Below are 27622 nucleotides of genomic sequence, written 5' to 3' on the forward strand. Positions count from 1 at the left end.
GTGGGTCAGGAGCTGGAGGTCCAGCTTTAGGACAGGTGGAGCCCTGTAATCTCCACCCCGCCTGTGATTTGGGGATCTGGTGAGGACAAATGAGTGCCTCATCATGGCATGGGTCTGGCTTCTGAGTAGGATGTGGGCTTCTAGGTGGGCTGGAGGCAGCAGAGAGATGCTACCTGGGTGTGAATCCCACCACCCAGGAATCCCACCTCCAATACCTCGCCACTCCCCAATGAATCTATTTATCAGACATGAATGAATCAGCACAATTCTGAGAAATAATCTCTCTTCCCAGAAAGCATTCACCAGCCACCGCCTCCCTCTGGCTTTCATAATAAACTAGTTCACTCTCTCCAAGAATTCAACTACCTCCACCTATTACTCTAGGATATCATGTTCCCCACAACTAGTGCTTTAGTCTGTTAGTCTTTTAATTGTATCTCATTAACACCCTAGCTATCCTTTCCCACATATGAAACTGTCTAAGCATCAGTTTTATAATCTGTAAAATGGAAACAATAATATTGACCCTTATTGCACAGACAGGTATTGCATATAAAATTCTTAGCACATAATGAACACTCAATAGGAGCTAGTTGTTTTCAGGGAGGAGACACTAAGCCAAACAATGAAGAGTTAGGTTACACTCATCGGATCAGATGGTACGGATAAGGCTTGACCAGGCTGTGTGGGGAGGAGGGTTGGGAGAAGAGAGAGGCATGAAAATGGAAATGAGACCAGGAGCACAGGAGCACAGGGGAACAGAGTCAAGAGGAGTCAGGATGATAGCCCGAGGCATGCCAAGGCCAAGGGCAGGGAGTGGCCTAAGGCCACGTATCCAAATGCACCTGCTCACGTCTCTTCCAGCCGCTGAGTTTGATTCTCAGGTAACCTTAATGCTAGGCTCAGCATGAGTCAGCATACATGCATATGAGCATTGCAGTCACTTACAGGATCTGGGACACCTAGTTCCATTTCTAGTTTTTTTTTCCCATTTACACACCACATCACGCTCTGCACAATCCAGTTCTTCTCTCACCATGGAAATATCTTTAGCTGTGATCCCTCTTCACTCTGACATTCTAGGATACTGAGCCAAATGTCTGATGGAACCTTTCCCCTGACAAAATAAGTCAAACTGCATGGCAATTTTAGATGACCTTTTACTGAGGGCCTACAATGGGCCAGGTGATGGGCTAGGCATTTTTACATCCATAGATGCATTTTATTTCAGAACAGGTCCACAGTCAAGGGGTTCTGAGCCTCACATTGATAGTACTGACAGTATCTCATAATCTCTATTTCTTTTCATGTCTTATTGCATTGGTGGAATGGTATCCTCTTAATGCTCTTAGGCCCTCTCAGAATTGATCCCCACTTTCTTTCTAGCTTCAGATTGCCTCAGGAAATTCCCCTATTGATTCTACCCTCCCCCAATTCTCTTTGTTTGTGATATTCCCCTGGGCACAGGTCTTAGCTCTTCAGTATGTCATAGCAGACACATAGGTATTATCAGGCTGTTGACAGTGCCGTAATTCTGGATATCTTAAATCAGGGTCCTGCTCATACACAGAAAACTGGGGTCAGGAATAACTCTCAGGGGGTGGCATTGGCAACATCTGGACAAGGGCCAAAGACCATCCAGCAGGCTGGGATCCAGCAGCCAGTAATAATAATGGTTAACAATAATTGAATATATTTTCAGGCACTGGGTTAATCCATTGGTTCTCAATAAGGAAATGTGTCTGGGGACTTCTGCAATGTCTAGAGATACTTTTAGTTGTCACAACTGAGGGGGAAGTGTGCTACTGGCATCTAGTGTGTGGAATCTAGGAATGCCCTAGAATGCACAGGGTACCCAACACAACACATAGTTTTCTAGCCTGAAATGTCACTGGTGCTGAGGTTGAGAAACTTTGGGTTAAATCCTCTGCCAGCGTTATCTCATTTAGTCATCAAACCAACCCTATGGAGCTGGTGCCACTATTATTATTATCACCTCCCTTTTTGTAGATGGGGAAACTGCACACTAGGTACATGAAGCAATTTTTGCCTAAGTTCACTGAGCTAGAAAGTGCCAGAGCCAGGCTGTGATGCTAAGTTCGGCTGACACTGAAGTCTGTGCACTTGATTACTTTGTTGGGCCAACTGAGTATGCAGGTCAGGACAAGAAGTATGTCTTGGGGACTGTTCTCAGAGGTATCTGAGGAGCCCAGAGTGCCCTCCCCGCCAGGCCAAATGTTGCTGCCATTGCAAGAGAAATAGCAAGCTCAACCCCTGCCTGCTGGGGGCAGGGTCTCCCAGGGTTCCTTGGATTGACCTGAGGGGCTGAGCTTGGTTGTTCTCGACTGAGCTGAGCTATGGAAGGCAGGGACACCATCCCAGCAACTTCAGAATCACACTCCCACTGTTTTGACCTCTGCAGCTTTGGAATCAAGTGCAGGGAGGAGGCTGGCTGACAGCTGGCTGCATATGCTCACAGCCAAGTGAGAGATGCGGCAACTGGCCAGGAGTCAGGTCAACTCCTCCGAGTTATCTGCAAACATACTCAGCATATCAGTATAATGGGGAGTGGATAAATGCATAGACACAGGCCTGGCACATTGTAGACCCCTTCTAATAAGGGAATGAATAAATCAAATGGTGAATGAATACATCTTCTATGAGGCCAAACCTTGGAATACAGTGAAAGGGCTGGACATAGGTCAAGAGGATAAGGCAGGGCCAGGCCAGCGGGGTGATGCATTGGTGGATGGGATAGCACCAAGTCCTCCAGAGGGGTCAGCAGAGCAGCAGCTGCAGCTACACCTTCTAGAACACAAGCCACAGGAGACTGTGAGGAAGTCTGACTCCAGGCACCCTAGAGGCTTGACTAATTTTTGGACTGTCTCATTGGAATGCTCTGGCAACCAGACCTGAAACTCTGTGACCTCCAGACCCAGGGGCCGTGGAGCCAGGAGCCTTCCTCCCCAGGACCTCCCCTGGGTGAGGGCTGAGGCCACGAATGGACTTGGGGAATTTAGTTTATTGTTCTTAAGGTGGGAATAATTCTCAATATGCTGGTTTCCTCTTTCTATGCCCTTTCAAAGACTGTGTTTATATAGATAAACGGGCTTCGTGCAATCTGGAGAAACCAGCAAATAACTCTGGGATCTTTTCTTCCCCTCTCTATGGATACAGGAGAGGAGGGGGCAAGGGAAGAAAGGGAACTGAAATTCAGTGATGGTTTACTTTGGGTTGAGTGCTTTTCATTGTTGCATTAAGGAGGTGGCAGAGTGCCCTCCTTCCAAAGCATGGTGCCAAGCAGACCTGGGTTACCAGAGACTTCCCTAAACCTCAGTTTATACATTGGTAAAATGGGCGTAATACTTTTCCATGCTTTCTAGAGTTGGGATGAAGATTTAATGAGCTGGTGCACAAGACATGCTTAGCCCAGCAGCTGGTCCAGAACAAGTGCTTAGGAAAAGTGAGCCCGCATTATTGTTATTTTAAATTAATCACTCTCAACCCACTCTGGGAGCTGGGGCTTATTATCTCCATTTTGTATGTGAGCAAGCCAAGTCTTGGAGGGGTTACCTTGGTACAGTTTTGCTCTCAGTTCCTCTGGCAAGTCTCTGCCGACCTCTAAGTCTGGGTCAGTGTCCCTTCTCTGAGCAGCCCAAGCTCCTGCACTTCCCTCTCGGCTTCCATTGCCCCCACCTCACTGTAGGTCCACGAGGACAGGCTCTGCACCCAGAGGATTGTTCTCTGCTGTGATACCGGCACCTAGATGAGTGCCTGGTGCTTGGTGAAAGCTCAGTGTACAGCAGCTGACTGGTAGGTCCTTCAGGGCCATTTGACTCAGTGGTCTGAAGTTGGCTTAGTTTCTTTCTCATAGGGAGTGTGTGTGTGTGTGTGTGTGTGTTCTTTCTTAGGAATGCTGAGTAAAGTGGGTGACTGGGGACATCTTTAGATGTTAGCCGGTCTCTTCTCTTTGGCATTGTGACAATGGCGAATACAGCCCACCTTCCCTCTCTTTGCTGCCCACCTCCACTGATTTCTACACAACTTAAGATTCCCAAAGAGAGAAAGTAAATGTGCCATCCAGCTAGCAGGCGTTGGGAGCCAGTCATTCACTTCTTTGGTGCAGAAATGGGTAAATTACAATGGATGCTTGCACATTGCAGGGAAGCAACGGCTGATTCCAGGATAGGGTTCTGAATCTTGCAGCGACACTCAGTTATCTTCCTCCACTTTTCACTCCCAGCTCATCCAGCTCTCCCTTCTCCCCTGAAGACTGCAAAGCACAGGACCTTGCGCAGCCAATGGAGGGTGAAGCCAACTGCATAGAATAGCTACTCCTCATTAACTAATTAGTTCCTCCAATGGTTTGACTTATTCCTCTGTGCCAGGGACCAAACGAAGTGCTAGAGGTACAGTGCAGGACAACAACGGACAAGTTCCTGTGCTCCAGAGTTTACAGTTTGGTGAGAGAGAGAAAGATGAGAGCTATATAATCACACCAAATGCATCCATAATGATACAGAGACCTAAGTGTGAGGAGGGAAAATAATAGTTCTACTGAGGACTTGACCTAGACTGGATGGTCAAGGAAGATTTCCCTGAAGACGTAAAAGTGAGCAGAGATCTGAAGCATGGATAGGAGGTGGGTGGTAGTAGGAGAATGTTCCAGAGAAAGGGAATGGCATATGCAAAGTCTTCGAGGGAAGTGGGAACTAAAGAAGGCCATAGGGTGAGATCATGGAAGTTGAAGGACCGCAGGGTTTGAGGCCGACTGGAGAGGCAGGTGCTGGCCAACTGGGTGGGGCCTTGCTGGTTAAGATAAAGATTTGGTTTCTTTTCTAAGAAAAGTGGGAAGCCGTCAGAGGGGATTTAGAAGGTGTGGGATCCAATTTGGTTTGTTTTTTGACAAGATGTTCTGGCTGCTGTGAGGGGATTGACGGATGCCTGAGTGGATGTGGACAGACCGGTGAGGAGGCAAATGTGGTTGTCCAGGGAGAGGTAATGCTTGTGTGAACTCAATGGAGTAGTGGAGACGGGAGCAGAACATGGGCTTGGGAGTAACCTCAGCAGGTGAATTACAAATGTCCCATGCCCAGAGGGACTCGATCATTAATTTTGTCATCTTCTGCTCACCATAGCTACCACTATGGGTATTTTCCAAAACTAAGAAGGGTGAGTGGAATATTTCTTTCCATTAGGCAATCTGTAAGTCTTATTTCTCTTGCCTTTTAGCATCATTGTTTTTGTGTTGTTTTTCACCAACAAAATCACTGACCACTGTAAGGGTTAGTGTCATGTGTGAACTTGACTGGGCCATGCATGGAGTGCCCAGATAGTTGGTCAAACATTCTTTGGGGATGTGCCTCTGAGGGTGTTTTAGGATGAGATGAACATTTAAATTGGTAGACTGATTAGAGCAGATTGCCCTCCCTAATGAGGGTGGGCCTCATTCAATCAGTGAAAGGCCTGAGGAGAACAAAAAGTTCATCCCTCTAGTAGAAGAGAATTCTTTGCTGCCTGACTATCTTTGAACTGGGACATTGACTTTTTTTTCTGCCTTTGGACTCAAACGGAAGCATTGCTTTTTCCTGGGCCTTGAGCCTGCTGGCTTTCAGATGGAAACTACACCATCCGCTCTCCTGGATCTCAGGCCTTCGGACTTGACCTGGAACTAAAAACCATTGGCTCTTCTGGGTCTCCAGATTGTTGACTGATCCTGCAGCTCTTGGAACATGCCAGCCTCCATGATCATATGTGTTAATTTTCTCTGAAGAACCCTGACTCATACACCCAATCCATGATTTGTGTTAGCATTGGGAAGACCCAATAACAGAGACAGAAACATGTATAAATGGCCACTCCTTGGGGCATGCAGGTGGGTTTGTAGTCTAGGTCTAACTGGTAAGAAACATCTAGGCTGTAGGAAACATTCTTGGAAGACTGACATACATTTTAACAAGCATGCAAAGGCATGATTTGTTTAAGGAAAGCCCAGTCGCTCACCGTGCCCAGAACCTTAGCCTTGGTGATGGCGCAGTGACTTGGCAGGGAGGGGTTGTTGCGAGATGAGAGTAGAAAGGCTTTGATAGATGGGATTTGGCAGCAGTAAGAAACGAAAAGAGGCTTTAGAGCAGAGGAGTGACATGCACTTTAGAAAGATCACTCTGGCTGCAATGAGAACGGACTAGCAAGGGTGAGGCTGAAAGCAGAGACAGGATTAGAAGCATGCCACCATAATCCCAGGGAGTGATGGCCTGCTTCTGGACTCAGGCCTGGGCATGGGGATGGAGAGGAGGGGCGGTGTGGGGAACACTTACGAGGTTGACGTGGCAGGGCATGGTGGCTGGTTGGATGTAGAGGGAGCTAGAGAAACAGCCTGGGAGAATCCCAAGGTTTCTGGCTTGAATGACGGCGAGGATGGTAATAATATGACAGTAGATTGTTATAATTAGTAAAGTCCCTGGTTTCTATGTTTTATAAAAGAAATCAGAAGGATGTTGTTGTCAATCATTTCCTACCCTCCCTCATTCTCTGCCCCTGGGAATTGTGTGTCTTTGCAGCTCCTGCCATCAAAAGATGGAGACTGTCTCCACACCCCTTGAATCTGGGCTGGCCTGTGACTGGCTGTGGCCAAGAGAAAGTGGTGGACGTGATAGTGTGCCAGGTCTGAGTCTAAGCTGTGGGCTGTGATGCTTTTCCAGATCCCTGCCCAGCCATCATGTGAACAAGGCTAGCCAGTTGGACGATGAGCCGAAACGAGCCATCCCAGCTGAGGCCATCTTAGACCAACCAGTCTCCAGTGGACAAGCCACTGACTGAAAATCCCTGTGTAAGCCCAGGCAAGAAAAGCTGCCCCGCTGAGGCCAGCCCACACTGCTATCCACAGAATCATGAGGTAAGTACATAACTGTTTTTTTGTTGTTTGTTGTTTGTTTGTTTTAAGATTTTATCGGGGAAGGGAAACAGGACTTTATTGGGGAACAGTGTGTACTTCCAGGACTTTTTTTTTTTTTTTCCAAGTCAAGTTGTTGTCCTTTCAATCTTAGTCGTGGAGGGTGCAGCTCAGCTCCAGGTCCAGTTGCCGTTGCTAGTTGCAGGGGGCGCAGCCCACCATCCCTCGAGGGACTCAAGGAGTTGAACTGGCAACCTTGTGGTTGAGAGGATGCGCTCCAACCAAATGAGCCATCCGGGAGCTCAGCAGCAGCTCAGCTCAAGGTGCCATGTTCAATCTTAGTTACAGGGGGCGGAGCCCACCATCCTTTGCGGGACTCGAGGAGTTGAACCGGCAACCTTGTGGTTGAGAGCCCACTGGCCCATGTGGGAATCGAACTGGCAGCCTTCAGAGTTAGGAGCATGGAGCTCCAACCACCTGATCCACTGGGCCGGCCCCATAACTGTTGTTTTAAGCCACTAAGCTTTTGGGTGGCTTGTTAGACAGCAAAAGTAAAGTGGTATAGATATTTGTGAAACAGATGTACAACTAAAATCAACCTGGGAGGTGTATGTTGTCATTATTGTGTGAGTGTAACTGAACTCTGTGGGGGCTGATGCAGGACTAAATTAGAATAAGAAAGTCTCTGGATTAGCCCCGTCATAAAGTTCTCGGAATATTTGCTTAATGAATCAGTCAGTGCACATTTTTCCAGAAAACTCGTTTTACGTTCTTGATGACCTTAGTTCTTATCCTTGTCACACTGTAGTTGTGCTATATTTGAAGACACATAGGGTGACCCACCATCCTGGTTTGTGAAGGACTCTCCTGGTTTTAGCACTGAAAGACCCACGACTTTGGAAACCTTTCTGTCCCAGATAAGCCAGGACGGTGGGTCGCCCTACATCTACATGTGGTTTTCCTGTTTGTAAGGCAGCTGTACACACTTTCACCCATTGTCTTCGGACAGTGAGTGGGCTTTACTGCCGCCCATTGTACAGTGACCCTGAGATCCAGCAAGTCTGAAGCGCCCGCTCAGGCTCACCCAGCCAGAAGGCAGCAGCGAGAGGAGATGAATACCTGATGCTCTCGCCGGAGCCTGTTTCTCCACTCCTGCTGCTTCGGGGACAGTTACACCAACACCCTATAATTGGGCCATGAAAGTGAGGGGCTGCATCTCAGACACACTCTGGCACTGCAAACATCTCTCCATTTCGATTATTTGCAAACACGTCCCAACACCAGGGGAGAGGAGCCTGTGGCTTAGTCTGTAGCTGACTCTATGTAGAGAGACCACTCAGGCCACTGCCAGCCCTCACCCAACCCTCCAAGACCAGCAGAGCTGCCACCTCAGCTGCCACCTCAGCTCTGGAAATGGCAATGCAGATGACACTTGGCTCCAGAGAAAGACCTCAGAAAAAGAATCCAGAAAAAGATGAGGCAAGGGAGGGGAAAAGAGACAGGAATAGAAAGCTGGCTTTCATCTCTTTCAGGAACCTTGTCGATTCTTTATCGTGAACTCTTTGTTTAAAAAAAAAAATCCATTTCTCAAACATTCAGATTTCCAAGCTGCCGGAAAATTTCCTCCTGTGATGAGATGCATTCAGAACAAAAACATGCAGCCTGATTTGTCTTTCCCTGAAATCAAAGGCACTGTTCTAAAGAGGCTGCATTTGCCACACAAAGGTAGCAGATGTTTGCCAAGATTAGAGCTGCACGAGCATTCACACATTCAATCCTGGGAGCACTTTGGTTTTTGAAAAGAGAAACAGTTTTGCGTTCTTCTGTGATGTGCGGAAGCTTCTGGAGTCACAGCTCAGGTGGGGTGTGGCTGAAAGCGAGTTTGCGAACTGGACCGGTCTGCAGGATGAGATTGGGTTGGAACACAGGGCAGGTAGGACAAGTCAAGTCAGCAAGGGCTCACTGAACAGCCAGTGTTTACCTAGAAGGATGATGTTAGGTCCCATAGGTGAGGATGCAGGGCTTTCGAGGAGCTGCAATCTTCATTCTTGCCCTCAAGGAGTTTCTAGTCGAATTTCTAGACTCACAGATTTACAAAGCTGATTCTAAAGCTGAACTCGATTGAACTTCCCAAACATATTTCCCTTCTCTCGTTCCCTCCAATCTCTTGTGCTGGAGATCCCACAGACTCCCAGATATCTTCCTTTCCCTCACCCCTGGAATATATCAGTCTCAGAATCCTGCATATTCTATCTCCAAAAATGGAGCTCAAAATCCATCCTCTTTTTCCATTTGCAACGTGCATTGGATCCCTTCTTCTCACCCCTGTCCATCAGAAACACCTCCCACACTGTTTGCCATGCTCTGCGCATGGGTCACACTGGAAGCTACAGGAGGTTAGATGAAGCTTTATTTTCCCCATAGTTAGCACAGGGCCTGACATCTATTTGGAGTTCATTAATTTTCTCGAATGAATGAAGATGTAAGGATATACATGGCGGGTCTTCCCTAACCATATCCCACCATGCCCTCAGACCACTATGTCTGTTGGCAGGCTTATTGTTTTTTTTAAACATGACGACTCATTCATTCTTCAAGATCGTGCCCATGTCACCTCCTCCAGGAAGTCTTTCCTGATACCCACATCCTGTGTGCTTTTTTAAATTCTTCCTCTGTGCTTTCGCAGCAGCCTGAGCTTGTGCACATCAGAAAAACATACTTCAGTGACTATATGTATCTGATTTCTTGTTTGTCTCTGCTGGGGAGGGCAAGTAAATTTAATTTCATAATTCTGTTCCGCCTGATGTTCCTGCCTGAAGCAGTGTTGAGCTGGGTTATGAGGATGCCTTTGCAGCATTATCTTCAGCTTGCTGGCTGGTGTGGTTTCTGGATCACCAAATGTGGTTGATGCAGAGAGGCTAAAGCTAACTGATCCCAAAACCCTCCTGGGGTCGGTGCGTGAAGCCATCCCTTAGCTTCTGTTCTGTTCCCCGTGCTATGTGGTTGTTAATAAAGAAAGTCCTCTTGAGTCACAGAGTACTCCATGCCAGGCGGATAATAGGCACAGGACACCATACTCTGATAATTATGGATGTAGACTTTGGATTCAGAAAGTTGGGGTGGGGTTGGAATTCCCACTCCATCACCTCTAGCCGTATGATGTGAAGCAACTCACTTGACTTCTCACAGCTCCCGTTTCCTTCAAAGGAACAGGAGCTTCATACTAAAAGTCGGCCTTTGTAGAGGCCCTCGTATGTGCAGGTGCTGTGTGAGTGTTTTGTGTTATCGCATCTACTCTTCACAGCCACAGTGAGGTAGGTGCCTTTGCAGCCCCACATGACAGACGGAATGGAGGCTCAGAGGGCTTGGGTGACGTGTCCAAGGTCATCCTCTGGAAAGGCTCCCAGATAGCCTGCCTCCATATGCAACCCTCTCAGCCATAACATTCATTAATCACTCATGGATAAAGACTTTTATAAGGGTTCCATAAGTTACTTTTTAAAATAAGGCCCTAAATGCTCCATAAGTGACAGCTTTAAAAAAAATACTTGAAGAAAACTTCATTGAGTCTGCACAATGGAAGGGCTTACGGTCCAAGAAAAAATAGTTCACTACTTCGAACACAACATATTTCCATTGTAAGGGTAATTTATTTTTATACTAGAAACATCACGGAAGGAAAAAATAGATTTCTTATAAAGAATATGAAAACGGACTGTCTTCCAAAGGAGGTGGCTTGACAAGGTTTTGAAGACAAAAGATTGGGACTTGAGAATTTTGAAGACCTCCTAGTAAAAGGAATAGGTAGACATTCTTAGAGATACAAGGACTCAAAACAGACTTACGCTAGCGACGCAAGACAAATCAACGCGAAGAATGTGAGGCTGGGGGGAAAACATGCAGTGCTTCCCGTTTGAAACCTGGACTCGGATTTTCATTCTGCCCCCTTGAGCTTAGCCCTCACTGCTTTTTTCAGCTTCTCTTCTGCTTCTGCGACTTCACTGAGACCAAGAAATATATTGCATTATAAGTTTGACCTGTTCCTTAATACCGGTTGTCATTTAAGTCAGTAAAATGGGGGTGCATAGACCCACACTGGGGAGTGGGCTTGCCCAGCTCCCACAAGGGGCATTGTGGGATGCATACTGAGTTCTCCCAGACACAGCTTCTGCCTGGCTTGGGAGTTCAGCCCACCCCAGCAGACCTGGGACTGACACACACACCTGTACCTGTGTCGCTCTTTCCCCTGGCTGCGTGCATTTTCTATGGCTTGGGACAAGGGCTACACCGGGAGGTCTACATAGGCTAGAGTGAGGTTGTGAGTCCTCACTCGAGAGTCCCTGCAAGGTGACACTACAGAGCAGGGGCCAAGCTTCCGAGGCCATGCCGGGCCCCAGAACCTCCCTGCCTGGCCCGTTTCTTTAGGGAAGTCTCTCAGATCCTTGGTTAGAAAACCAAAAGTGAGCAAATCTTCCTCTTTCAAGATAGCCCTGTCCATTGGCCAAAAGGCCAAGACAAAGGGAAAGACTGTGGCAGAAAGGGCCCTGACATGTAACACTCTTGCTTCTGGCCTCGCTTTTTTTAGCAAAGGAACTATTTCCCATGGTTTGGGGGAGAAGTCAGACTTTCCTGTTCCTCTTGGGCTGGGCATGAAGCAATCTTCAGCCCTGATGTTGACACCAGGTCAAACCCCAGACCTTCCCTCTGGGCTTGGCTCCTTTGTCTTCTAAGCTTTGACCTTTCCAATAAGAAAATGATCAACTGACCAGGGGTTGCATAGCAGCAAGAACTGAGCACGGCCTTAGCGTGAAGGGAGAAAAGCGAGGCGTCACGGCGGGAACCTTGACCCTGGGACAATTGACACAGCTTGACTTAGCCCAGCTCCATTGCACATTGCCTGCGAGGCCTTGGGCAAGTTACTGAGTCTCTCTGAGTCTCAGTCTCCCCACCAGGAAAGTTGGGAAATTGTACTCTCTGCATCAAAGGGTTGTTTAATAGGAAAAAAAAATGAGAAAATCTGTGTAGAGGCCTTAGGGTAGGGCATAGATATTAGTCACTCTCAAGGTTATTGAAGGTTACACCTGAATCTCTAGTGTGAACAATCACCTGAACACACGGTATTCGTGAGTAAGGATTGTGCACCTAGAGCGGGAGGGCTCTGGATTCAATGAGAACTGAGTTTGAATCCCAGCTCCCCCACTTACCAGTAAGCAGTGTAAACTTGGAAAAATTAATTCTCTTCGTTGAGCTTGATTTCTCATCTCCTGCTTTCCTTGCATGGTTCTTGTTGACGGGTGGTGGTAGGGAGATTAAGTGAAATAACGCACGTGTGTGCCAGGCACATGGCGACGTGTAATAAAGGTTCCCATCATCACTCAGGAATCAAGTCAAATCCGTTCAGTGAATGGCCTGAACCTTTGCAGGTCTGACGACCATCAAATATGCAAAGAAAGGTCAGGCCTCTGACCTCATAAGCTTAGTGGAGAAAATCTAATGGAAAAATTAAGGTCAAAGTGTCTTTCTTGGTTTGATCATTCACTTTTTCGTACTCCCCATGCCTGGCATACTGCCTGGCTTATTTTAAGCCCTCACTACCGATTTATTGAATTAAAGAAAGCTTTGGTGATGCCAACAGAGTTTTGTACAGACAGGGCTGGCTCTGTGGGTGGGGCCCCATGCTTAGCTAGGACCGTGCTTGGAAGGGCCTGTGTTGGTTTAGTGCTCTGTGGTTGCCATCTTGAAACTCTTGATGCTTCGTGAAAAGGAGTTTTTCATTTCCATTTTGCACTCGGCCCCACAAATGACATAGCAGGTCTGGTGTATAGGCAAATACACGTAGAAGAAAATCCAAGCTCCTTATGTTGACTTGGCAGCTGCCACGTGACCTGCCCCTGCTGCCTTGCTGACCTCTGGGCCATTCTCCACCTTGCTTCCTGAACTCCAGATAGCCAGGTCATTCCTTTAAGAGGCCCCGCCCTTCATCCCTCTCCAGCTCATCCTATGGTTGGCTCCTGTCATCTTTCCTGTCTCAGCTCCTAAGTCACCTCCACAGAGAGGCCCGCCCTGACCACCCTCCCGGCCACTCTCTGTCTTATTTGCTTGATTTACACTCTTTTTGGCCCCTGACGCTTTTCCTGAAATTAGCTTGTTTGCTTATTTGTTGACTTGCTTATTTTCTGTTTCCTCCAATCGTGTCAACTTGATGAAGGCAGCAATCTTCCTGTCTTGTTCCTTACCTTCTTCCCAAAGCATTGCACAGCTCTTGGTGCACACACAGTGGGTGCACAGTAAGTGAGTATGGACAGAGGAATGAAAGGAATTGGCAGTGTTGGATTTTTGTCTCAAAAGGCTGATCTCCTAGCACTCTCTTGGATGGAAAGGTGTGAGAGCTGAGTTGGCACCATACACCATTGGTGGGGTAAGAATGGCTGCGGGGGCATCCACAGTCTCTGCAGTTGAGCAAGTGGCCACCATTGCCGTATTCTCCTGGCAACAGGCTGGTCCACTGGGCCACATCCCTGCAATGGGAATCCCTTTTGTACCTGGGACTCAGAAAGGTCTGAAAAGCTGGTGTGAACCAAGAGAAGGGAATCAGAGATTAATAGCAATGGGAACATTGGATTAGAGGCCATTTAACACAATGCCCCATTTAACAGATAAAAATATTGAGGCCCAGAGAGAGAAAGAAATGTATTCTGTAGCAATAATAATAGCAAAACCTGAAACAAAGCAAAGCAAAGCAAACCAACCAACCAAACAAACAAAGAAACAAAAAACAAACAAATAAAACCACAGTGAGAAGCAGTATAACACACAAGTATGATACTAAATAAGTGAATATTTATAAGGTGCTTAGGACAATTCTTGGCACAAAGAAAATGCTATATAAGTGCTTTACAAATTAAAACTCTTTTGCTGTTCTTGGACATTTGCAAGCCCGTTACTTGTATCATTTCATTCAACCGTCCCAGCAACCTATAATGATTTATTCCCATTTTATAGATGAGGAGATAAAGGCCCAAGCTAGAGAGTGGCAGAGCTGGGATGTGACCCGGGTTCTTAACCACCACCTTGGATTGCAGTAATGGGCAGAACTGGCCTGGCCTCTCTGTGCTCTTTGCCAGTGCCAGACAGGGGACTGGTCTGAGTGGGAAATGTCTCTGATTCACATTTGCTCTGCTGGGAAGATGCCTTACTCATTGGCTCATTCATGCTGCAAGCATCCTCTGCCATCTCTCCTGCGCAGAGTGGCATGTTGGGCACGGCAGACAGACAAGTGACGTCAGGCGTCTTCTGTGCATGGGGGCAGTAGGCTCCCAGGCTGGAGAGCCAATGGGCATGAGCTCACTAAGTGTGCTGTTCTCCCTGGGGTCCTTGCCGACCCCTTTGTGGAGGGTACAGCCTGCACAGGGATCACAAAGGGCTGCGATCCCAGACATACCAGAGTAGACCAGGCCTGTTCAGCCTTCCCCTACAAAGTCCCACATGGAGGGCTGTGATGGAGAACTCTGCTCACTCCTGATATGTCTGAAAGCCCCAGCCACCCACGGGCCCACTGAGCTATAGGGAGGAGGTACAATAAAACCCCCCCAGAGGCCATGCCTGGAACACCCCAAGACTTTCAGCAATGATTCCAGATTCATGTCTCCTCCTACAGCCTGCCTTCTTCTGCCTGGAACCTCTGGGCCCGGTTTGCTCCCCACACCCTTGTTGGGAGCACCTCGACAAGCCCAGTGGGATCTAATGTGGGTGTTCCCTCTGTAGTCCAGAGCAGAGGTGCCCAACCCTATGACGTCCATTGACTTCATTTTCCCATTCATTCATGCATTCATGCATTTATACATTCATTCAACAAATATTTATTGAATTTCTATTGTGGACTAGGCATTGCGCTGGGCTCTGAGGACACAACTGAAATAAATCAGTCATGGTCCCACCCTCCTGGATCCCACATTCTAGAGGGCTAGCATAAATCGAGTAAAGCAAAGGGAAACCTAATTGCACATCTTAAAAGGTGCAGAGAGGGAAAGGACATGGGACTATCTAGTGGTTCTAGAGCTGACTCAGGTTTGTGAGCTGGTTGTTAAACACAGCCATTATGAAAAACTGCATTATATAAATATACAGTTGAATAAATTATATTAAAATAGAAGAAAAAGCCAGATGCATCACTTCTTAATTATTTTACTATTATCTATACTCTTGAAGTTGTTTGCTTCTGTTGTATCCATGGAAATACTCTATAACGATATGTCACTGCTTCTCTTCCCGACTCCACAATCGGTGACCTTATGCTGTTAGCTTGACATTGACCTTGGTGGGAGCCTTTGTGCTCTGTAGACTTGCCAACACAACAAGTCAGGGCTCTCGTTTTTCACTGAAAGCTGGTTGCTAAACATTTCGCAGTGCACCACTGGGGCATGAGCAGAATTAACAGAGGAGTTGGACTTCGGGTCGGGTGGTCAGGGGAGATCTCTCTAACGGGAGATTCTTGTGCTGAGACCGGAAGGGCAAGAAGGAGTTGACCATGTGACCATGTACCTGGAGTGTTTGCAGAAGGAAGAGCAAACGCTAAAGCTTGAGGTGTGTCTGCTTCTGGGAATGGAGAGGAGACCAATACGGCTGTTGACTAGTACAGGCAGTTCCAGCCTGAAGAGTGAGAGGAGAGGGGAGAGATGGGAGGTAGGAAAAGTACACCGCCGCCAGGCTACACTGTCCCCATGGCCATAGGAGGGAGTTTGCATTTATTTGACGTGCAGGGGAAACTGAGGCAGGTGCCTGGGTGTCCACTCAGATTCCAGGACAGCCTGGCCTGAGGTCCACCTCCAGGGCACTGCAGGTAAGTCAGTTCTCACTCTGCCCCAGGACTTTCTCCAGAACCACGGGGGGCAGGGGGCAGGGAATGAACTCTCCTGGGGGCTGCCTTCAAGCAGAAGGAATAGAAAGGATAAAGGTTCCAGCCTCCTGTTGTGCAGAGGGGAACTTCTGGGAGGACTTCTGCACACTTCTCGGAGGTCTTGATGCTCTCAGGCAGGCTTCATTGCCCACCGCAGTGACCTCAGCAATGTCCCCTTTGATTGCTTTTCCCCGTGTCCTGCCTCCCTATTCCTTCTCCTCTCTCTGGCTTCCTGGGCTCACCTCCCAAATCAACTACCTGCACCAAAGTCCTTGCCTTGGGGTCTGCTTTCGGGGGACTCCAAACTGAAAGGAGTTATACGGGGTTGATGTGAACACAGGGAGTGCAGAATGAGCCGACTGGGAATAGGTGGGAGGGGCCACTTTTGTCCCCTTGGCTTCTTCTAGGCACGCTGGGGCCCTCGGTTCCTCCTTCAGGGTCTCCTCAGCCCCGGTTGTGGAATCAGCCCTAGTTAGGGACCTGCTAGTCTCTGTTCTGAGGCCTGAGTGTGTTGGCCAGGAGGTAAATCAAACCCAGTGGGGACACTCCAGAGGCCTCCCTGTGTTTGTCCACACTCCCAGTACCCACCCCTCTGTGGTGGCCTGCGGTCAGCCTCAGGCCCATTCCCCTAGGCTGTCCCCTCACCTGCTGGCTTCTGTCTCCTGAGATTGTCCTCATTCTCTCCTCTCACCTGGTCTTGCCAAAGTCTGCCGCCTGGGTCTGAGGGTGTGACGAGCGCTCTGAGAGTCCCCACATGGTGGCATGGCTGGTTCCCAGCACTGACCATGTACATTAATTAGGCCGGGCCACACAGACCCTGTAGGACCCTCAGGTCCCCTGCTCCAGGGAGCTAGCGCCACCCTATTGGCCCAACCTGGGTCAAATAGGACACCCAGCATTGTCTCTTCCTCAGTTTGCCCAGTTCAGCACGGGTTATCAGCAGCATCTCACCCACTTAGCTAGATGGGTTTCAAGACACGCTTCTACTGTAGTGAGGGGGTCCGGCACTGAGCAACTGGTTGTGGGTGTCATAATTGTCTTGTGGGCACAGAGTGGCCTCCATACATCCCTACTTGGACCTCCAAAGGCACTTCCTTCTAACGCCCCTCCACGTTTTACCCCTGGTGCAGGCCAGCCTTCAGGATACACATGGGCCAAGGCCGTGGACCCCACGCCTTCCAGGACTCCTTCCCTGGCTCCATGGCTGGGAAAGCAGCCCATTCTCCCTCCCTGTGCCCTGGAGGCCTGGCTCCCTTCCCCACCATCAGCCCCTCCTGCAGCTCCCTTCTGAAGCTCTCTAGAACATTCTGACTCATCCTCTGACTCAGGTGGAGTCTATTTCTGTTCCCACGTCCCGCTCCCTGATGTGCTGGAGATCACAGCTGTCACTTCTGGCTTAGTATTGGGAAGGGAAAATGGTGTTCCTGTATGTGCTTGCGTTTGTGTGTGTGTGCGTGTGCCTACAGAGGTGGGGGATCTCCTCCCCCTTGGAGCTGGGGAGGGTGCTTCTCCTATTTGGTCCCCACTTATATCCCCTAAAGCCCTCAAGAGCAGACAAGCATCCCCTGAGACACCAGGAGGGGTGCGTGGACTGAGTAGTCATGACAAATCTCACCTTGGTCTTTTTCAAGATGACCAGATTATCGAAAGTGATTTTTAGCAAAGGAAGTCCACGTTGATGACTCCATCCACCAAACTCTGAATCTCAGAAACTCCACATAGTAGAGCTGGCTGGAACCTAGGGGCCAAAGGCAATCACCCGTGTGATACTTTGGGCTTGAAAGAGACCCAGATTGGTTAAGAACCATATCCAAAATTACCCAGCAAGCAAGTGGCCACGCTGGCTTTGGATCCTAATTAATTCATGCCTTCAGTTGATGTCAGATAGTTTCCTGTTCTCTTTCCTTCTTGCTCTCAGGCAGAATCCCCCACTTCCATGCCCTGCCTTCTGTTAGGCCTGCACTCTCCAGTAGGATGGCCACCAGCCATAGGTGGCTGTTGAACACTAGAAACATGGAGAGTCTGAACTGAGACGTGCTGTTAGGTGGGAAATGCACACCGGATGTCGAAGATCCAGTATAACAAAAAAAGGGAAATTTCTCATTAATAATTTTTTATATTAATTGCAGGTTGAAATGGTACTATTTTAGACATATGGGGTTAAATAAAACATGACTAAAATTAATTTCACCCATTTGTTTTTAAACCTACCTACTAGAAAATTTGAAATTACATATGTAATGGCTCATGCTTGTGGCTCCTGTGGTGATGTTTCTATTGAGGAGGACCAGCCCTTGGGCCGCATCTGGCCCAGTGTCTATTTATGTACATAAAGTTTTATTGAAACACAACGAGGCTCGTTCATTTACATAGTGTCTATGGGCAATTTTGCTTTACAATAGCAGAGTCAGAATTTGCTACAGAGACTCTTTGCCCTGCAAAAGATAAAATATTTACTCGCCAGCCCTTTAGAAAACAAGTTTGTGGACTCCTATACTAGACCACCAACTTCATGAGAGCCAGGATTACCATGTGTCCCCGAAAATAAGACCTAGTGGGACAACCAGCTCTAATGCGTCTTTTGGTGCAAAAATTAATATAAAACCCTGTCTTATTTTACTATAATATAAGACCTGGTCTTTAATATATAATATAATATAATATAATATAATATAATATAATATAATATAATATAATATAATATAATACAATATCGGGTCTTATATTAATTGTTGCTCCAAAAGATGCATTAGAGCGGATTGTTCCACTAGGTCTTATTTTCGGGGACACAGGGTATATGCTTGACACAGATGACGTGTTTCATAAATATTAGTTGACCGAATGAATGACTTGGTTAATTTTGGAGGGCAAGTATGTTGGAATTCGAGGCCGAGGGAGTAGTGGATGCCAAGGCCCGGGGCCAAGAAATGGCACTGCGTGTGCTGGTGGTGGGGTGTCTGGGGTGGCCCTTTATAAAGCCTGTGCTGGCTCTTCCTCTAGATGCTTACATCAGTTTCCCCCTTGGTCCCTTGCCTGGAGTTTTTCTTTCCCAGGCAACCTCCATTCTGACTACAGCAACTCCAACAAGTCATCCACTAGCTCCCGAATCTTCAATAGCCTGGCATGGCCTGTAGGATGAAGTCAAACTTCTTAGCAAGGCCTTGTGGGTCCTCCCACCCCACCCTGCCCAGCCCTTGAGCCTGGGACTCTGCCATCTCCTCTCCCCTTGGCGCTCCGGGGCTGTTCCTCCACGCACCCCACCCATTCTGGTCTTCATGCCTTTCCTCATACTCCTTCTCTGCCTGGAAACCTCTCCTTGATCTCTGCAAGTCCAATATCCACCCTTTGAGGCTCAGCTCCAACATTTCTTCCTTGAGACACAGTGTGGCATTTTGCCAGTTTTAGAGTATCTTTGAAGTAATTGTTACCGTACGATAAGTGATAAGAGATAGGCGGTTCCCACAGCACTCTGTATCTTTGTTTTGGTCACTGGAGCACTACAAATGTACAGCAGAAAATCTCACTTTTTATCTGGTACTTATTCTGTACGCCACACTAAGTTCTCTCCCTGTGTGTCTTTTGCAAGTCTCACAACAATTCCATGAAGTACGTGTTATTTCACCCCATTTTACAGAGGAGGAAACAGACTCAGAGACATGATGTAAGAATAGTGGTGATTCTGAAATTCAAATTCAGGTTGGTTGGGCTCTAGAACTCAGTCTTAATCTAAGCTCTGTGCTCTTTCCTAAGGCTACTGCCTACTCAGCCACGCCTGAAGCCCCTGGGTTCCTCACCCAAATCTTACAATCAGTTCTGACTGGGAACTGAACCGCTCTGAAGCCTGAGTGTGTCAGCCAAGAAGTGAGTCAAACCCAGCACTGTGGTGTGGGGACACTCTGGAGGTCTCTATTCACTGAGTCCCCGACCTTGGGGGTCGAGGGCACAGAATTATGTGTAAATTAACTCTTTGCTCATTTTGGTCTTGACATAAAGGTCACGTCCTCAGTGAAATCTTTCATGATTGCCCAGACTGAGATAGATCCTAGGTAAATATTCTCATAGCACTCAGATCTTTCCTTTCATAACTCTTATCACATTTTAAAAACAGGTTTTTTTGGTAATGACTCTTATCATTTGTTTCCCTTACTTGTTGTATTTCTGGCACCTTCCTCAGGGCCTGGCACATACGAGGTGCACGGTGTCTAGCTGAACGAATGAATGAAACTCTGCTTGTTCCGCTCACCTGGATAGCAGTCTCACTAGTCTCCAAATCTACAGCGGAGCAGCAAAGCGTGGGAGTTTCTGTCCCCTTCCCTCCTTTCCCCAAGTGATTTAGTGTTGAAGACACTGGTATGTGTTGAAAGGAGGCTGTGAGAAATTGATGACCAGGAGGCCAGCAATGTCTGCTTGTGAGCAGAACTCGAGACAGAAAGCTCCTCCCTAGGTCTCAGCCAAGGAAACCCACCCACCATGTGCCCCCTGGGGGCACAGCTTGGGGCTAATGACCCAGCTGAAGGAGAGGGGGTGGACAGGTCCCCTGTCCCACAGGCAGGCCTTGGGAAGCTGACTCCCCACCCTGACTCCGCCCCCAAGGGGTGCAGTGGAGCTGATGGACCATCCAGGGCAGCTCACAGGAAGGTGATCCCCAAGCACAGCCAAAGGGCTTCCCCCATTTCTCTTTCTTCTGCTGCCTCAGTGGGTGTGGCTTGAGAATTTTGGTTTTAACTTGGTTCAGAGGTGGCACAGCCCCACCATGAGGAGGACTGCCCATGGGTGTGGCTGGGAAGGAAATCTTTCTTGTATCCTCAGCCTGCAGTCTTGGCAAGCCCGAATCCTAGTGGAGCTTCAGATGGGCCCTAAAGAGGCTCCTGCTGACAGAGTGTGACTTCCCTTCCCACCATTCCTCACCCTGGAGGGGTGGGTGGTACAATGAAGTCCACGAACTTGTGGCAGTGATGTTGCTAACATTTTTTTGATATCAGAGGGATTATTCATTGTGAATTTGTACCAACTGGACAAACTTAGAAGGGCTGTAAAGGCTGCCTGAAAAAGTTAGACGACCTGAACTTTTTGCCAACAATTCACGGCTCTTGCATCACGACAATGCACCAGCTCACACAGCACTGTCTGTGAGGGAGTTTTTAGCCAGGAAACAAATAACTGTATTGGAACACCCTCCCTACTCACCTGATCTGGCCCCCAATGACTCCTTTCTTTACCCAAAGATAAAGGAAATATTGAAAGGAAGACATTTTGATGGCATTCAGGACATCAAGGGTAATACGATGACAGCTCTGATGGGGACTAGGCACTGATATCGGTGCATAGCTTCCCAAGAGGAGTACTTGGAAGGTGACCATAGTGATATTCAGCAATGAGGTAGGTAGCACTTTTCCCTAGGATGAGTTCACGAACTTAATTGTCTGATCTCATACATTACCTTCTAGTTCCTATCTTAGAACTGATGAGCCCTAATGCTTCTTAAGAATTGTTTTGCAAATGTCAAACTCTTTCTTAGAGAGGTACTTCTTTGGTTTTTGAAAGCGTGGTTCCTTCCTTCAGAAAAATGGGCACCCCCAAATATTCCCACACTCTTAAATACAATTATAGGGGAACAGAGGCTCCCTGAAGCATTCTTTGTACTCCAGATTAAACATTTCCATGTAAGATGAAAAGAAAAATACAGTGCCCTGAGCTGAGTTTCTTGACTACCTAGAGCAAAAAGGATGGGAAAAACAAGACAAAATGTTGGTAAGGGTGTGGAGCAACCTACACCTCACGAGTAGGAGTCTACATGGTAGAGCCTTTCGGAAAACAGCCTGACATTAAAGAGTTAAATATGTATCTACCCTATGACCTAGTAATTCCACTCCTTGGCAATTACCTCAAAGAAATGACAATATGTACTCCCCACAAAAGCCTTTTACAAAAATGTTCATAGCACCTTTAATCATAATAGACTAAAACCGGAAATTGCCCCAAATATTCATCGAGAGGAGCATGGATACAAAGCTCTGGTCTGTTTATACAAGGGAATACAACTCAGCAATAAAAATAACTAGATTAGTGATGTACACGACAACATGAGTAACTCTCAAAAAACAAAAAGTCATGCTGAGGAAAAGAGGCCAGACAGAAAAGCTTTTATCTGTATGATTCCATGTCTGTGGAGTTCAAGAACAGGCGAAACTAACTTATAGGGAAAGAAATCAGAGCACTGGTTGCTTCTGGGGGAAGATGGGTTTACTGGGAAGGGCAAGGAGGAACTTTCCGGGGTGATGGGAACATTCTATGCATTTCAGTTAAAATTGAAAGACTAGCCTACTTTAAATCTTTTCATTTCGTTATATGTAAATTACACCTCAAATGGGAGCCAGTGAAAAAAACTGAGTTTTTCTCAAGGCTCTTAAAGACCTTGTACACATCCAGTCCATCTATGAAAATAGGTTCCCAGACAACGGGTCTGGAGGTTCTCTCAAGTGAAGTTGTGTGCTCCCATTTACGTTCATGATTATTCCCTTCCAGACTGGGAGATCTTTGAGATGGAGACTAGCTTAATTCATCATGTTCCCAGTGCCCGGTGTGGGGATGGGCCTTTAATAGGTGCAAAGGAAGTATTTTTTGAATAAATGAAAATGAGTGTTGATGGAATTACTTGATAAGAATAAGACGTTTTTGTACTCATGAGTGATCCATGGGTCCTGCCACTGGAAGAGAAAGACAGCCATTGTGTTTTTATATTAGAAGGAGTCATTTTTTTTTCTTCCTTCCTTTCTCCTTCCCTCCTTTTTTCCCTTCCTCCTTCCCTCCCTTCCTTCCTTTATCTCTCTCTCTCTTTTTCTTCCTCCTTTCCTCCCTTTCTTTCACTTTCCTTCCTCCCATTTTCTCTTTCTCTTTCTTTCTGTCCCTCCCACCCCCTCCTAAAAGGAATAGCCGTTCATTTAGTCCTTAAGGTACAGTGTTTATAGGCTTATGAGCTTTTCAGGAAGCTATGAAAATAGCGCAGATCTGAACAAGGAAAGAAAACTGCAAAGTATAAGAATGAATGTTGAATTAAATATATATAAAGCATAACACTATGAAAACTAGTTCAATCCAACTCAACTCCTATTATTATATAGAAATTATATACAGTGTAGGGTGTGGATATATTTTAATGTGGTTTTCACAGTGGGGTATGGGGGACAGTTTCCAAAAGGAAGAGGGACTATGGGCTCCCAGTGTTTTTTTTTTTTTTTTTTTTTTTTTTTAAGGTTTTATTGGGGAAAGGGAACAGGACTTTATTGGGGAACAGTGTGTACTTCCAGGATTTTTTCCAAGTCAAGTTGTCCTTTCAGTCTTAGTTGCAGGGGGCGCAGCCCAGCATCCCTTGCGGGACTCGAGGAGTTGAACCGGCAACCTTGTGGTTGAGAGGACACTGGCCCATGTGGGAATCGAACCGGCAGCCTTCGGTGTTAGGAGCATGGAGCTCCAACCACCTGAGCCACCGGGCCGGCCCACCCAGTGTTTTAAAATAGCTGTGCAATGGGTTTATACTTGATATTGTGAGAAACTCATTTGCAAAAATGTATAAGAAAGTGGAAGCTGACACAGGAAGAGAAGAGTTGATGTCTATAGTTGAAGACTAACACCTCATTAATTTTTTTTCAAAAAAAAAGGGCAGGTTTTATATATATATATATATATATATATATATATATATATATATATATATATATATATATATATATATGTGGTAGGCAGGAAAATGGCCCTCCAAAGATGTCCACATCTGAATCCCTGGGACCTGCAAATATGTTACCTTTCATGACAAAAGTGACTTTGCAGGTGTGATTAAGGTTAATGATCTAGAGAAGGGGAGCTTATCCAGAATTGTCCAGGTGGGCCCAATATAATCACGTAAGTCCTTAAAATTGGAGAACATTTTCTGGGTATGGCAGAGGTAGATTTGAAGGGAAGAAAAGAGAGGAAACATTGCTGGTTTTGAGACGGAAGAAAGGGCCATGAGTTAAAGAATGTGGGTGGCCCCTAGAAGCTGGAAAAAAGCAAGAACACGGATTGTCCCTTGAGTCCCTAGAAAGGAACACAGCTTTGCACATACCTTGACTCTATCCCTGTGAGACCTGTGTCAAACTTCCAACCAAAGAACTCCAAGATAATAAACGTGTATTGTTTAAGCCACGAAGTCTGCAATGGTATGTTACACCGGCAGGAACAAATTAGCATAACACGTAGGGGTCCACATAGCCGTCAGCATTTATTGAATGTTTCCTATGTGCCAAGGAGTGTGCTGTGTACTCTGCATGTGTGAGCTTGTGTAATTTTCATAACCACTCCAAGAAGTGGCACTGTTATCATCCTCATTTTAATGACTGAGTCTTCGAGAGGGTAAAGAAATTGCCCAACGTGGCAGAGCTTGTGAGGGACAGAAGTGAGGTTTGCACACCTTTCTGTGTCTCTCCGCTAGATGTACAGTTACTCACATCCAGGGTAAAAGCTCTCTTTAATTTTTTGTCTCCCATTCAGGGATGACTTAGATAAAGTCAACCTATGCAGAACCCGTGAAGATGAACACAAGACACTAGAATGTGACAGCTCTTTAGGACATCATGCTTTAGCATTTGAAGAAGCATCTCCTTTCTCATAAATTGTCTATGGGGCACCATGCTTTAGACCTCAAAGCAGCATCTCTTTTCGCATAACCAATTACAGAACTAATTACAATCTGTTTTTATCTGTTCATTAAGGTAGATATAATTAAGGGCAACATTTTGTTAAACTAGCTGTGTGTGTGCCTTCGAGTAATAATTACAACTTTTATTTCTTTGAGAGGCTTTCTAATTTGTCTTGGCTCCATCTCAAGCCATCTCCTATTCTCTCTTGCTCTCTGTTCTCCTTCAGAAAACCTTTGGCCCCTCGGTCCTGCACCTCTGCCTATGTGCCAAGCACTGAAATTAATTCTCCTAATTCGTTTCTACTCATCCTTCAGTTGTCCTCTTAAATCTCGCGTCCTCGGGGAGGCTGCCCTGATGGTCCACACTGGAGGAACCCTCTGGGGTACATTCCCCTCCACCCCGTGGCCTCTCTCCACCTGATTACATTCATCAGTGTGCACACTTATCGCTTTGTGTGTGTCCCACTGCACGGTAAGCTTCATGAAGCCAGGGCCTCAAGTCTATGCCATTTCCCACAATGCTTGGCACATGGTAATGTTCAATGAATATCGATGGATTGATTCATGATAGATTTGGACTGGTCTTTGCTCCTTACTGACTGCTGTTAGTGTCTCTGTGTGTTACGTGCCACCGAGTGGGCTCCAACTCCCGGTGACCCTATGAATGAGTGACCTCCACAGTGTCCTGTCCTCAACAGCCCTGCTCAGCTCCTGTGGACTCATCCCGTGGCTTCTATTATGGAGTCAGTCCATTGCATATTTGGTCTTCCTCTTTTCCTGTTGCCTTCTGTTTTTCCTAGCATTGTCGTCTTTTCCAAAGAACCCTGCCTTCTCATGATGTGCCAGAAGTAGGACAGCTTCAGTTTTGCCAGTTTTGCCACTCAGACCTTAACTGGGTGTAATTGTGTCCCGTTCTCCACCCTCCACTTTCTCCTCCTCCTCCCGTTTTGGGAATGTGCACTTGCATGTAGGTACACCTGTACACAGGTGCACACACACACATGCACAGAGAGGATGAGCCACGTCTTTTCATATCTCCTCTTTGCCTTTAGGCCAGAGCCCCTTGGCCCGTTAGCAGACCCAGCTTCTGAATTGATCTATAGACGGGGAAAGGGGTCTCCATGCTGCTTATGAGAGATGTGTTGCCTTCTGGGATCGTCTACCATCTCAGGATGCCAGGGGATTATCCTTGCGTCTGTCTGTCACCTCTGTCTCTGAGCCCCCTGCAGGTGGCCTCCTTTTTCCTGAAGTTCACAACCTGGTGCTCCATGCTGGCCTCTCCTGCTTCCACATGGGCTGCTGCTCAGACCCAGGAGCCAGAGACTGAGGCCACGCCTCCTTCCTTCCCCCCCTCCACACTATAGGAGTCTCTGGCAGGAGGTTCCCTCTTTCTAGGCTCTCCAGGAGATACCTGGAATTTCATAACTGCTTCCCAGACAGCACACAGCTGTGGGCATGGGGCTGGGTTGCAGTTCCAAAGGGACCTGACCCTTGGACCACGGCCCTCTAGAGAAACCCCAGGGTGATCATTGCACAACTGGGCAGTGAAATCCATGCCACGGAGTTTAAGACCTTTGATCGTGGAACCTTGGCTTTTGGAAACAGATTTGGCGAGTGATGATGTTCTGTTCTTTGTCTCTGTTCCCAGGCTGCCTCAGTTCTGCCCCTCCCTGCTCCATGCCCCGAATTAACCTTTGCCCTGAACCTTGCCTCTTCCCAGTGTCCCTGGTCTGCTCCACCTACTGCCCAGACCAATGAGACGCCAGAGGAGGAGAGTCTGATGGGGCAGTGTGTGTAGGGGGTGGGGGCGAAATGCCTTCACACCCATAGTGCTTCCTGAACTCCAGGGGGAGGTGAGGTCTCTGCCAGGGGACCTGCCTGCCTGCCTGCCTCCTTAGCCTGCCTCCTGCTGCCGCCCGTTCTTGTTCTCCAGCACCTTCGTCCTGACCATTCCCCCTCAGTAGCCTTGCTCCTCTGTTCTCCCACCAGGATGTGCAGAGTGTGTTGGTTAAGACTTTTGGAGTCCACAGATTCAGGTTCAGTACCTGGCTGTTTGACCTCGGACACGTGACTTCACCTCTTTGGACCTCTGTTTCCTCAGCTGTCAAACAGGCTTCATAATCTCTTTCTCACAGGGTTTTCATGAGAATGAGATAAACCACTGTACCTGTTTAACGCACATTCGCTGTGCAGCTACTATGGGACAGACACTGAGCTCTGTGCGGGGGTTACAGTGGTAATTAAGAGAGTCTGGTGGTTAGGAGTCTGGACTTTAGAGATGATTGAAAACTCTCACACACATACGCAGAGATACCCCAACAAAAACAGAGCCATAAATTTCCACTCCATGTTGAATGTGCTAAGAAGCAAAGAGATGGGAAGCAGTGATGGAAGACAGCAGCCTTAGGGGTGGGGAGGGAAGGGCTATTTTAAGAAATGGCGCTCACCTGAACCCTGGAGGATGGGAAGGAGTCCAGGACTGGGGGTGAGTGAGCCACGTAGGGGGATAAGGCGCCAAAAGCAAGAAATAGTCTGGTGGGTTTATAGATCCCAACGGCGGTCTTTGTAGCTTGGAAATGGTGAGCGAGGGTTAGACTGGGAAAAGGTGTGTCAGACAAAATACACTGGCTCCTCTAGGTCGGTGGTTCTAAGTGTGGGCCTGGACCGGCAGCGTCAGCATCACCTGGGAATGTGTTACAAATACACATCCTTGAGCCTGATCCTGCCTGGATCTGCTAAATCAGAAGCTCCAGGGGTGGGGCCCTGCAGGAGATTCTATGTGTGCCCAGGTTTGGGACTTTCTGCGGTATAAATAAAGAGTTTGGATTTTTTCCCCCAGAGGGGGAGGATATTATTAGAGTGTTTTAAACAGGGAGGGGGGTGTGTGAGAGCGAGATGTGACCGGATTCATTTATTTTAAAAGAATCCTCTGGCTGGGGGTGGGGGATGGATTGTGAGAACCAGGAGTGGCAGTCTGAACCGTTTCGTCTTGCCTTTCCACACTCACGCCTTGCCATCTTCCTTCCCGCTTTGAAAATGAACATTGAGCAGCCATGTGGCTGCCTACCCTGTGTCCGATCCTAGGGGCTTTGCTTGCGGAGGTTGTGTGCCAAGAGGCTGGGCCTTCGTTTTGCAAAGGCCCGTGTTTGAGTGACGTCCC

General features: G+C 47.4%; 1 long non-coding RNA gene across 1 annotated transcript in view; it reads left to right on the plus strand.

Annotated features, from left to right (window-relative positions):
• LOC109456678 (uncharacterized) overlaps positions 1-27622 on the plus strand; it is a 127204-nt gene that overhangs the window by 57082 nt on the left and 42500 nt on the right. Inside the window, exon 5 of the long non-coding RNA XR_012491314.1 lies at positions 6561-6895. This is a non-coding gene — a long non-coding RNA (uncharacterized LOC109456678). The remainder of the gene's footprint in view (positions 1-6560; positions 6896-27622) is intronic.

The sequence above is a fragment of the Rhinolophus sinicus genome, linkage group LG13, assembly GCF_036562045.2.
Source record: "Rhinolophus sinicus isolate RSC01 linkage group LG13, ASM3656204v1, whole genome shotgun sequence".
In the NCBI taxonomy this organism is placed as follows: domain Eukaryota; kingdom Metazoa; phylum Chordata; class Mammalia; order Chiroptera; family Rhinolophidae; genus Rhinolophus; species Rhinolophus sinicus.